This window comes from Ictidomys tridecemlineatus, chromosome 1 (assembly GCF_052094955.1).
Source record: "Ictidomys tridecemlineatus isolate mIctTri1 chromosome 1, mIctTri1.hap1, whole genome shotgun sequence".
NCBI lineage: Eukaryota > Metazoa > Chordata > Mammalia > Rodentia > Sciuridae > Ictidomys > Ictidomys tridecemlineatus.
Window position 1 is genome coordinate 120,107,371 of NC_135477.1, and position 12,115 is coordinate 120,119,485.

The window sequence follows — 12,115 nt, forward strand, 5'->3', positions numbered from 1 at the left end:
GAACGTGGCCACTGATGGCCTTGGTTCAAGGAGAGGGTCTCCCAAGAGGCTGAGGGGGGACAGGGCATGGGGCATTGTGCATGGTGTCTGGGGAAGGAGAGAGGCTTAAATCCATTTAGTATCTCCATTCCACCCTCTGTAGGGGGCAGGCTGCTGGATCTGGGGCCTTGGAGCTACATCCAGAGCTGAGTTGTTCAGGCTGACCAAGGAAGGAGGCCCAGGTCTGAGTGGTTCAGATCCCCCCAATTCCTTCTGAAAGGAATGTTCTTACAACTTGGGAGGCTGAAGCAGGAGGATCACAAGTTTGAGGCTAGCCTGGGCAACTCAACAAGACCTTTTTTTTTTTTTTTTTTTTTGGTGCTGAAGATTGAACCCAGGGTCTTGTGTATGCTAGGCAGGTGCTCTACCACTGAGCCATATCCCCAGCCTAGCAAGATCCTCTCTCAAAAGAAAAAATAAAAAAGGGCTGGGGATGTAGTTCTATGGTAGAACACCCCTGGATTCAATCCCCAGTACTGCAACTGCAACAATAACAACATCAATAAAACAAAACAAAAGAAAAAGAAAAGAAAAAAGATAGACAAACAAATGCCATTGTAGAATTGTAGAGGAGTAAACTAAGTCAGGGGCCCATAACTGGCTTCTCCCATAGGGATCCCAATTCAGGCTCCCAAGTGTTCCTGGGAGTATGGGAGGACCTGAAAGTCTTCATCTGTGGGTTGGGTAGAGGATGTTGGTCCAAGTGGTCCCACTCATGGGTGTGGGTGAAGACAAGGCAAGGTCTAGCTTGGCTCTGGCTCTCAAGTTCTAGCTGTTACTTCCCAGCCCTCCCTGCGGAAGCAAAAGTGGTCAGTATCAATGGAGTGGTTCATAGGCATCTCACCCCACTCCCATGCCCCTGCCAACTTTTCTTGTTCCCTACTTCTTCAAACAAGTAGATATTTCCTTGGCATCTATGATGTGCTGGGCATAGCAGCCTGGGGTTCAGAGTGCTCAGGCAGAGGGGAAGGTATGCTCACCGACCTACACACACTTATACCTCCTTCCACACCTTTCTCTTGAGCATCACCCCCCCACACACCCGCAGTCCGGCTGCAGCAAAATAACGGGGGTGGGGGGGTGAGGAACAACTTGTGTAGATTGATACAGCTGGAGTGGGAGCCCTTTATTGTAGGACAGGAGGGGTATATATACATTCCACACAGCTTATCTTAATTAACATAAACTAGATACAGCAGTCAACCAAAAAGGAATCTCCACACTTAATGGCTCGCTGTCGCCACCTCACAAACCACTCCCTCTGGCAAAATGCCAGGCGCCATCCCGACTTGTTAACAGACCGTAACACCCCCCAACTCTAGGGAAACAGTGAATGAATGTAGCAAGAACTTTGGAAGAGGCAGACCCAGGTTCAGACTTTGGTTCTACTAATTATTAGCTGTGAGCAAGTCAATGAACCTGTTTCCATATCTTGCAAAGTGGAATTATAATAGGACATATTTTCTAGTGTGCCTGTGAAGGTGCAAAGAGATAATCCAGACAGAGATGCTCCTCATTCTTAGGCAGGGAAGCAAGGATGAACTCCAAGGTTGCTGCTGGGCTGCTCTAGGGCAACTTCTCCATGACACTAAGATGTCTAGCCTCTTAACTCAGGAAGGGGAGTGGTCAGTCTTGGCAGATCTTCTGAACCATCCAATCTCTGATCTCTGACCCCCCCACCCCCAAAAGTGTGGTTCCTCTACCTGTTACAGTCTGACCCTGTTAGCCTTCCCTGGCTCTCACTTTCTGTGCCAATAATTCCATCTATCCATGTCTTTTTTTTTTTTTTGGTACTGGGATTGAACCCAGGGCCGATTAACCACTCACTGAGCCACATCCTCAGCCCTTTTTTTTTTTTTTTTTTTTTTTTGTATTTTATTTAGAGACAGGGTCTCCTTGAGTTGCTTAGGGCCTTGCTAAATTGCAGAGTCTGGCTTTGAACTTATGATCCTCCTGCCTCAGCCTCCCAAGCTGCTGGGATTCATCCATGACTCTTTCTGTTTTTGCCTCTTCCTAAATTCCCAGAGCTTCCCTCACACAAGAACACCCTTCTACCCCTACCCACACATCCAACTCAACTCATTACGCTGGCACAGGCAGAGGCAGGCACACATACACAACAGTCACAAACACACTCACACCTGGGTGCACCAGGGAAGGAGACATGTACAGAGGCAAATGGAGAGAACCATTATGTACATGCTCACATTTGAGTTTACAGAGGCACCAGGACAATCAACCAATACACACACGTACATGTACAGAACAAACAGGTACAAACAGGTACCTACAGACACACCCACGGACATGTAAGTATATTGCACATACAGGAATCCAGACATATATACTCACCTGCCCCATGCATACATAGAACAGTCAGGCACAAACAGGTACATACACACACTCCAACACACACACAAGGACACATAAGCACATTCGCATAGTCAGGCACACACATATGCACACGCCAGAGCTTGCCCCCGCCCCCTGGGGAGCTGGCTGCCCGCCAAGACCGGCGCTTTCTGCTGGGTGTGCACAACCTTTCACAGGCTCTAATTGAGTCGAGGGTGATTTATAACGCAGCAGCGCCCCTGCCCGCATGGGCTGCCCCCTCCTGCTGCAGCCCTGGCCAGAGCCCTCCCCCTTCTCCCCACACAGGGTCACACACATAAGCCCTTTCAAGGGAGAAGGGGGCCTTTTCATCTTTGCCATCAGTCCCTTTCTTCATTCTTGCCTTTCTCCTGGGGCAGACACTGGGTGTCAACACCCGGCCTGCTTTCCCCATCACCCCCAGCATTACACAGTGGAGCCATTTGGAGACCCAATCACAGCCTGTCCAACTTGCCTGGCAGGCAGGACCCTGACTGCAGATCCCAGGTGCTTCTTTAGCCTGCAGCAGGAGAAACTGGATTTAGACATAACGGACTTCCTCAGTAAGCTGGGAATGGAAAATGGGTTTTGATTAGTAGGAAATGGGAAAGCCTGTGTTCAGCTCAGGGACATGGGAAAGGGGAAAGCTACCCTAAACTTCATTACGTCCTTCTATCCTTTGGAGTAACTGAACTATGACCTCCCCTCCCAGCTGTCCTCATGGCCAGTGTGGTGTGGCTGGGACTGAGATCAACCCTATTAACTAAGCCTTGAAGTTTGACTCATAAAAACCCTTGTCCACCTAAGGAGTTGCAGGGATAGGGCTAAGTATGCACCCTGACTCCTTACCTCTGACCCCAATGTGGACTAACGGCTCTAGCAATGGCTCAAAACCTCAACCAGGGAGCTGTTTCACCCTCCCAGTAGCCTCTGGTGTTAGGTGATTGAGTCGAGGGTGTTAGGTGCTGATGCTGTTAACCCCTCTAAGAGAAGGCAACTCTAACCCAGAGGGCCTAAGTCCTTTCCCAAGGATGCTGGGTGTGCACAGCACAAGATGGAGTTGAGGTTTGAACTCAGGCATCAGAGCAAAGCACTTCAAGCCAGGCCCAGAGCCTGACCCCACAACAAAACCCCACCCTGGTCCTAGGACTCCAGCATTTCAGAGCCAAAGAGTCTCCTTGAAGGGGCTAGCCCTCCCTTTTCCCAGAATTAGGGTTAGAGTTTATCAAGGGAGAGTCAGATTAGATTTACAAGGGGCATCCCTCTCCCCAAGAGATTGGGAGCCAAGCACAGCATGTGTGGGCACATGTAGGCACAGTGGAGAGCGTGGGTGTGCCTAAGGGAGTCCACATGATACTGTCAGCCAACATTCACTATTTGCCTACTGAGTCTCAGACAATCCCCAGGGGGAAGAGTCACACCCCATTTTACAGATGATTAAAACTGAGATTCTGACAGTTTCAGCCTCTGCCCCAGCTTTATGGATTCAAGGTAGCTCCACCCACACCCCTTCCCACTGCCATGTGCTGGGTGGGCTCTGTGGCCCAGTGACACCATCTCATTTCTGCTGTACATCAATCCAACTAATGGCCCTCTTGAGAACTCACTAGAATGCGCTTAAACATATATGAGTGAAGGTACAAAATGAGAGGCTTTGAGTGTTTCCCAGAGACTCTGGTGGTGGGTTTGTGCTTGGATCTGGGTGTGTCACTGTGTGACCCAGGCCTGGGTGTTTGTGTGTCTGTCTTTGGGATACCATGTAAGTATGTGTTTGTCCCTATATATTTCCGCACGTTTGTGTTTGTCTACAGATCTTAGTGAATCAGTCTCTGTGTTGATGTGTGATGTGTGTCTCTGAGTTTCCACCTCTTTGTATGTGAGTGGGCTTGACATGTATGTCTCTGTCCACTTCTGGATGTGACTCTGGGAATACCTCTGCAATTCATTTGGGAGTGTGTGCCTATCTCCCAAAGTGCCTTTAGGTGTGGCCACGTGTGACTGTGTGTGTGTGGCTGTGTTCGATACTGTGCAACTTTGTGTGTGTATGCGACACACTGTGCGTGTGACTAAATGGTGCTGCGTGTGAACGTATTTGATTGGGACTAGGGTGGGCACAGAATGTAAGAGGTGGACACAAAATTCAAGGGGCCTCCAAAACACAAAACAACAAAAAAGCTCACTAATCAGGAAAAAATAAGTGTCCTTTTTTTTTTTTTTTCCTTTCTTTCTTTTCTTTTCCTGAGGTGCTGGGAATCGATCCCGAGGCTTCATGCATGCTGGGCATGCGCTCCATAGTGTACTATTTTTTAAAACATCACAATTAATGAAAGAAATTTCACGATTAAAAAAAAAGATATTAACACGATCAGGGTGTGTGCAAGCGTGTGCGGCTGTGCCCGCTGGCCGCGAGTGTCCCCGTGACTGCCGCCCTCCCTCCCGCGCCCTGCCAGGTGAGCCCACCCCCGCTCCAGTCACGCTGCGCTGGGCTGAGCCGCGGTAATTTCCGAGTCGGCGGCGGCTTTGTGTGCACCGGCCGCTGTCTTGGGGGCGGGGATGGAAGGGAGGGTTATTTCTCCCCCCTCTTCCTTTTATTGGGTCATTAACAACGGCCCGGACTGCCGCTGCGCCCCCCCTTTCATGTCTGCCGCGCCTCCCGCCATTATCTCCCTCCGCCGCGCGGCGTAATTCGATGCCAATCAGGTTCGGGGCGCGGAGGCAGCCGGATCAAAGCCGGGCCGCGGCGCTGCGGGGAGTTGTGGTGGTGGGGGGAAGCTGGCTGTGCTTCCCTGGGTCGAGGCACCCACCGTGTGTCCCGCGGGCTCAGGCACCTTAGGGTCACATGGGGAAGGCCTCGCCCAACCCGCTCAGAGAGCAGCAAGGGCGACCAGGTGGTGGGTGTCGGTTGGACTGCACGGTCCAGTGGAGCGCCAGGGCCCCTTGAGGGCCGGAGATCCTGGAGGCGTATACTTAGGTGGAGCTTGGAAACATTTTGGCAACGAATGTGCCCAGAGCCAAGGAATGGCCTCTGGCCTGAGGGCCAGCTTGGTCAAAGTCTGGGAGGCAGGGACCAGACCGGCAGAGGGTACTTCAGGAATAGGGAAGCACTGGCCTGGTTTAGGCATTTGTGCTGTATTCCACGGGCTGGGATGGTTCTAGGAGGTGGTGGTTGTGGTGTGTGAGGGACAGAATCTTAGTTGGCCTTCAGGTTGCCTTATCTAATAAGGTCCTCCACCTGGGGAAGCTATGCCCTGACTCTACCGGAAGATGGTGAAGTTGCCAGACACCCCCTTCCTGCCACAGGTTAACCAGATGATGAGCAAATGTAACTACCAAAAACAGCACAAGGCACGCTTCTGAGCTTTCTGTTTGCCAGACCAGACCCCAGTCTCATTCATCCACTGAACAGCCCTACCAGTTTGGAGCTGGTTCTACAGATGACAAAACAAACACAGAGAGGGAAAGTGACCTGCCCAGGGTTCCAGGGCTGGTGAGGGGCCTGGCTTGTAATTGGAACCAGACCCAGGGTTCACAGGAAACGGTTCTGTCCTTGGAGGTTCTCTGCTCATGCCATCTGCCTTCCTCCCATCCCATCTGGGCCTGGGGAAGGATGGGAATAAAGGTTTTAGAGTCACCTGTGTGGTGAGCCCATGGCTCCCCAGGGTGGACTGAGAGGGGAGCAGGACAGGAATCACCTCTGCAGCCTCACAGACATCTCCACTGCTTCCAGCCCTTGGTGAGCCAACCTCCCCAGCTCTGTTTCCTTATCTGTAAAATGGGGTGAACAAGTTTCTTCAGCTTGTCCCTGAAGAGGCAGCGTGTGAATGCAGCAAAGGGTGTCTTGAACGTCAGATGCAGAATAAATGAGAGTGTTTATCACCATCAGCCATACTGCGCCGGAGGGGGGTGGGCAGTATCTGCCAGGCAGTCCGGAAAAGGATGGAAAGCCCTCCCCCCAAAGAAAATGCCAGCGTCTAGTACCAGTGATTTTGGAGAGAGTTCTTCCCTAACCCCTACTGCTGAGAGGGAAAGAAATAGATTTTTCTCTCCCAAATAGTGCTGGGTCTTCACAACTCTAAATATCTCAGACTGAGAATGTTCAGAGCAAACCACGGTATACATAATACATGCTTCTATTCTCAACTAAAAACAAGCCCCAGACCCTCAGGGGGCCAGCCAGCAAGGGCCCCCTCTGTGTTACACTCCCACTCCCCAGTTCTGGACTCTGGCAAGTTGGGAGTTGGGGTGGAGGAGTGTGGAATGGAGGCATTTCCCCCAAGCCCCTGCTATCTTACAAGTGGTTTCTGGAGAACCTATTTGGGCTGGGCCAGACTGCACTGATAGATGGGCAGATAGATGTAGGAGGTTTCACAGAGGGTATTCTGTGGGGAGGCTGGGAGAGTATGGTTTCTACGCTGGGTGATCCAAGGACCTGGGAGCAAGCACCCTCTCTTCCTGAGGGGCCAAATGAGCTGGAAGAAGATGGATGAATAGAAGTTCACAGATTGATCAATGGAAGTTTGGAGCCAGGAAGCACATTTCAGGGATGTTAGAAGACTAGATAAGAGGCCTGAAGGAATAGTGCTCAGGGAATGTTTCTAAAGGTGTGGGGAAAGAACTGGATGATGCTGGGCTGGAAAAGGGAATCTGGACCCCAAAAGGAAGGAGCTTCAAAGGATCATAGAGGTAAACCTGAGAGTGCTGGAGAGCTGGGGCAGCTTCAGAGCTTTCATGTCCTCATCTACAGCATGGCCTAAGACATCCCCCTGCAGGGCCCATGGGAGGTAAATGAGGTAGGGGAAAGGGAGGTACTTAGGCCTCTCAGGGAACTAAGGGATGGATAGAGGCTGGAGTGAGGAGGAGGGGGGCTCTGTATCATCCACAGTTCTCCACGCATAGGGAGACAGTTCAGGGAGCCCGAGCTTCCTCCTAGGTCTGGTCTGAGCTGCCAGGCAGAGGTGACCATGATTAGTAGCCCCATGTGACACGGTCATGGGCTTTGGCAGTGTTTCCCTCTGGGGAAATGGGATCTTGGTTCTGGCTTTCTGATCAGGAAAGCTGCTCTTGCCCTAGGGCCCCTTCTTGCTGCTGGGCTCTCTGCAGTACCCAGCCTCAGGCCAGGTCAGGTTCTGCCTGCCCACTGGCCAGGCCTCCAGGGGCCAAGTCCCCACCTGCTGGCATTTTATCCTCTGGATGGTACTGAAGGGGCATCTGAGTGCTCTAGGCCACAGTGGGCTGAATTCTCTGCCCTGCTCAGGGCTGGTTCTTCATTTCCTATCTTCCTGAAAGAGGTCTGTCCCCCAATCCTCCCCTCTCCCGGGGAGCCCCTGCCTGTCTGGGGCTGGGTGCCTGCGTGTCGGAAGGGAGGGTGTCTGCTGTACCGCACACTGAAGCTCCCAGCTGCCTCTGGACGCTGAAAAATCCAATTTTCTTCCTAATTGCCACCGCCCGCACTCTCCCCTCACAGCCTACTTCTGCTTGGCGGCGCCTCGTTTCCCCCCACGTCCTCCCCACTCCTGCCTCCCGCTGCCCACCCCACGGGCGGACGCTGCCCCCCCTCGCGGTCACCCGTGTCGGGACGCACCATATATCATGTCTGCAGCCGGGAGGGGCCTGTGAGCCGGCCGGCCCCCGCCCCGGGCTCCCTGACGAAATCGTCCTTTTCCGTGGCGGATGACAGGTTGTGGGAACAACAGCTTGAATTACGGAAAGAAGTTTCCCCACTGAGTTAATCTGCAGTGGCTGGAGGTGACCTTCTGGAGACGGCGATTAATCACGGGCCGTGGCGGGCGCCGCGCCACGCCGGGCCCTTTGGGGGAATACTAATTCCACTACAAGATAAATCATAATTTGACAATAATCATCTGCCCTAATCACTCCAATTCTTCCGTTTAATTATTTGTATACACCGTGTTTCTTCAGTGAGGACCCTGTGTACCCATGGGTGGGAAGGGGATGGCCCCCTGGGCACAGATCCCCCTCTCTGGCCCTTTAGCCTGTGGGCCCTGCTGGTGTTCCTGGGGAGGCCTGACTCAGAGTTGATAGAGGGAATGGTGGCACTCAGAGTTCCCTTAGCAAAAACTGGGGAAACTGAGGCTCAGAGAGAGGCCTGGCCTTGCCCAAGGTCACATAGCAAGCTTGGGATGAGTCCGGCGAAGAATAAAGGCCTCGCGTGTTCAGTCCTAGGCTATATGTCATTGTCTCACTTCCACAGTTCTGTTCTCTGACCTTCTTTTCTCGACCTCTGACAATGCCTGGTCCTTCCTTCTGTCTGTCAGTGTGGACAGGGTTGCTTTCATGTGCCCTACCCAAGTCTGGATGCTCAGGACAAGTGGATCAGGAACTGTGGGCATCTGAGCAGGCAGTGCCTGTGTCCACTTACTGGGTGCTGTGTGACTTCTAACATTTGATGGAACCTTTCTGAGTTTGTATCCTTCACCTGTAAATTGGACTGGGCTTCCTCTCTCCCAGGGTGATGAAGACCTGGCCTGGTGGGTGGCAGATCTACAGAGGGAATCACAGCTGCCTGCCCCTGCCCTAGCCTCTTACTGTTCTATCAGGGACCAGCCACCAGAGCGCTTGTATTTTCGACTTCCACTTTTGCTCCCAATCTGCCTCCTGGTGGGCCATGCTTAGCTCCATTCTCAGCTAGGATAGTCCCAGAGTCCTGACTCTGCTCCTGACATAACCCTAGGAGGGGCTGGCTGAGCAGCCACTGAATCTGGATCCCCAAAGCAGCAAACAGAAAAATTCAATGTCTTTTTTTCAGGATGGCTTCTGGCACCCCATGGTGGAGGTAGTAGCAAGGGCAGGTGCACTGGGGCTGCCGGATCCAGGATGGCCCCCCACATGGAGTTCATGGGAGGGAGAATGGTTCCCCCAAACAAGACCCCAAAGGCTGGCTAGGTGTGTGCTGATGGGGATGCAGCCACAGAGAACTGAGATATTGACGATAGTGAAAATAATAACCGTGGTGAATTCTCATTCTCTTTAGTAGCCTGCCCCAGGAGCTCCAGGTCCCAAGGAGACTGGGTGTCAGGCTGATGGTGGAACACAGCCCTTATCCTCAGGATGCCCTTGTCTCAGGGAAGCGCTGTGACCCCTTGCCCAGATCTGAGAGAGAAAAAGAGCAAGGAAAAATACAAACCACAGTATTACCTGCCAACATTTATGGAGCCCCTTCCATATGCCAGGCATGGAGCTTAGTTTTTTTTCTCTTGCTTCATATTCCTGTGTCTTCAAAACCCCTTGCAAGAGGCTGGTGTTGTAGCTCAGTGTTGGAGCACTTGCCTAGCATGTGTTGGGCACTGGGTTCCATCCTCAGCACCACATAAAAATGAATAAAATAAATGTATTGTGCCCACCTACAACTTAAAACAAACAAAAAAGCCACTTACAAGTAATGTGTGATGTCAGCCCATTTTACAGGTGGGGAAATCAAGTCTCAGGGAGGTAAAGTTCCTTTCTCAGCATTACCAAGCTTGTGAGGATAGGTTGGGATTTGAACTCAGGCTTCTCCTTTATTCCCTCCTTTCTTCTAGGAAATCCTTGTGAAGTTACTTCATCTGTACTGTGGAATTTCTGATCAAAGGAACTGGGCAAAGCTGAGCCAGCGTGTTCACCTCTCAGGGTCTTGGTCTCCAGAGTATATAAAGGGATCTCTCAGCCCTATATACCTTAAGTCTTTCATGGAGTCTAACTTCTGTCCTTCAGCCATAGTTTCCCATCCCTCATCTCTATGTACCCAGGGCTCCTTTCTTCTCTCTCCTTGGCTAGAACTATGACCCACCTCTATCCTTCAGTGACCCTGCCTACAGTGGTGCCATGTTGTCCTAGGCAGTGTCTATCTGATCCCAGTTTCTGACAACATTTGGGCGGATCATCCGTGGCTGGTGGCCAAGAGACCCTGCTGCCTTTGAGAGATGTTTTTGTCAGGTACCTCCTACTACCCCACGATCCTCACCCCACTCAATGGGTTGTCCAGGCAGGGCCCTGGAAGGAGTACCAAATCCCAGCTCTAAGGACCTGAGCAGTCTCATTTGGCTTTTCTGAGTTTCAGTTTCCATATCTGCAAACCAGGGCTAATAATAATATTGGCACAGCTGGGCAAGTTGGCACAGGTCTGTAGTCCCAGAAACTTGGGAGGTTGAGGCAGGAGGATCACAAATTTGAGGCCTGTCTCAGCAATTTTGTGAGGCTCTGTCTCAAAATAAAAAATAAAAAGGGTTGGAGATGTACTTTGGTAGAGCACCCCAGGAAAATCTCCAGTATCACAAAAAAACGAATGAACAAACAAAAGCCTTGCATACAATATTAGCCCTCAATAATTATTACCTATTGTTAGTATCAGATGGCACTGTGAGGTCATAGGCCAGCCAATGGTGGTCCACCTCTGGCTTGGCCTCTAGATGCTAAGGAGGGAAGGGGCAACTTCCCCAAAGACAGCCCTACCCTTAGAAAGCCTGGAGGCCCCTCCCAGCCAGAGCCACCCTCCCTTCCTATCAGGGGGATTGAGGAGTGGGAGGGCTGGTGAGAGGTTGAGGACCTGAGGTTGAAGAGAAGGGAGGCAAAGGTTGGCCAAGTGGGGAGAGATGGCGGGGGTGGGGTGGGGGAGCAGCTGAGTTGCAGGGGAGGGAGGGAGAGAGGCAGTGGCGCTATAAATACCTCCCAGGTAACAGGACCCGTAAATGAAGGGAGGGAATTAGTCACATTCCGCAGCGCCTCGGAGAGAGGACAGGGAGCAATGACCTGAATCCATGGAAGGGAAAAAATTAGGCTAACCTTGGGAGGGGGGAGGTTAGGGGCTGGATGCTGTGTTGCCTCAGAGGGGTGCCCTGGACAGGCTCTTCTGGTCAGGGACCTGGAACCACCATGGCAGGAGGGGTCTGGAAGGGACATTTTGTCTCTCCCCATATCCAGATGTGTGAGGTTTGTGAGAGGCACTTTAATTCCTCAAACCCATTCCTCTTTGGAAGTCCCCCCCGGGGGTCTAGCCCATTACTTTCCTCTTGTCAGTCTGAAGCATATTTCCATTTGCTGCCTTCACCCTCTTTGAGCCCTGGCTCTACCTGGGATCCACATCTTGTTGTGCATCTAGCTCTGGGGTCATTCCCTGGATTACTGGTTTAGATGAAATGATTTTTGCTTGGGAGGGCAAGAAGGACATGCCCTGCTTTCTTCCTCTCTGGACTCAAGCTGGCTGGGGCCACTTGTCCCTCACAGGAATGATGGCCGTGACCTGCTCTCTAGTCTACCAGTCCCAGCTGCACCCCCTAGGGCCAGCCTCCTCCCTCATGGTTGCCAGAGCAACAGTTAGAGCATGCTCCCTCTCACACTTCCCTGCTCTCCCAGGAACGGAGTCCAGTCCCTGGCCTGGCATAACAGGCTCCAGGACTGGCCTCCAAGAGGCTTTCTAGCCCCCCTCTCCCTCACATTCAGCTTGCTTCTCACCAGGGCTGTCTTGCAGCCTAGGATGCCCACCTCTTGCTTTGCCTGAAAGATTTGCATTTTCTCCCAAGTTTGAGTCTGAAATGATCCCTGTTGCCTCCCCAGCTGAGTTGTGTCCTCCCTCATTTATGCTCTGGAAACACTTTGGCAGTGATAGTGTAAGAAAGTGGTTAAGAGGCAAGTTAGAAGGCCAACTCTGCCTCATCGTAACGTTGTGACCTCCCATGAACAAGCAAGCTCTCCAGGGTCCTCAGTTTTCTCA

General features: G+C 52.0%; 1 long non-coding RNA gene across 1 annotated transcript; it reads right to left on the reverse strand.

Moving 5' to 3' along the window:
- Positions 1 to 579: 579 nt before the first annotated feature.
- Positions 580 to 8,173, reverse strand: LOC144377057 (uncharacterized). The gene is made up of 3 exons (XR_013437627.1): positions 7,991 to 8,173; positions 2,885 to 2,977; positions 580 to 831 (listed from the first exon to the last, which is right to left on the reverse strand). It is a non-coding gene; the product is annotated as an uncharacterized LOC144377057 (long non-coding RNA).
- Positions 8,174 to 12,115: the final 3,942 nt, after the last annotated feature.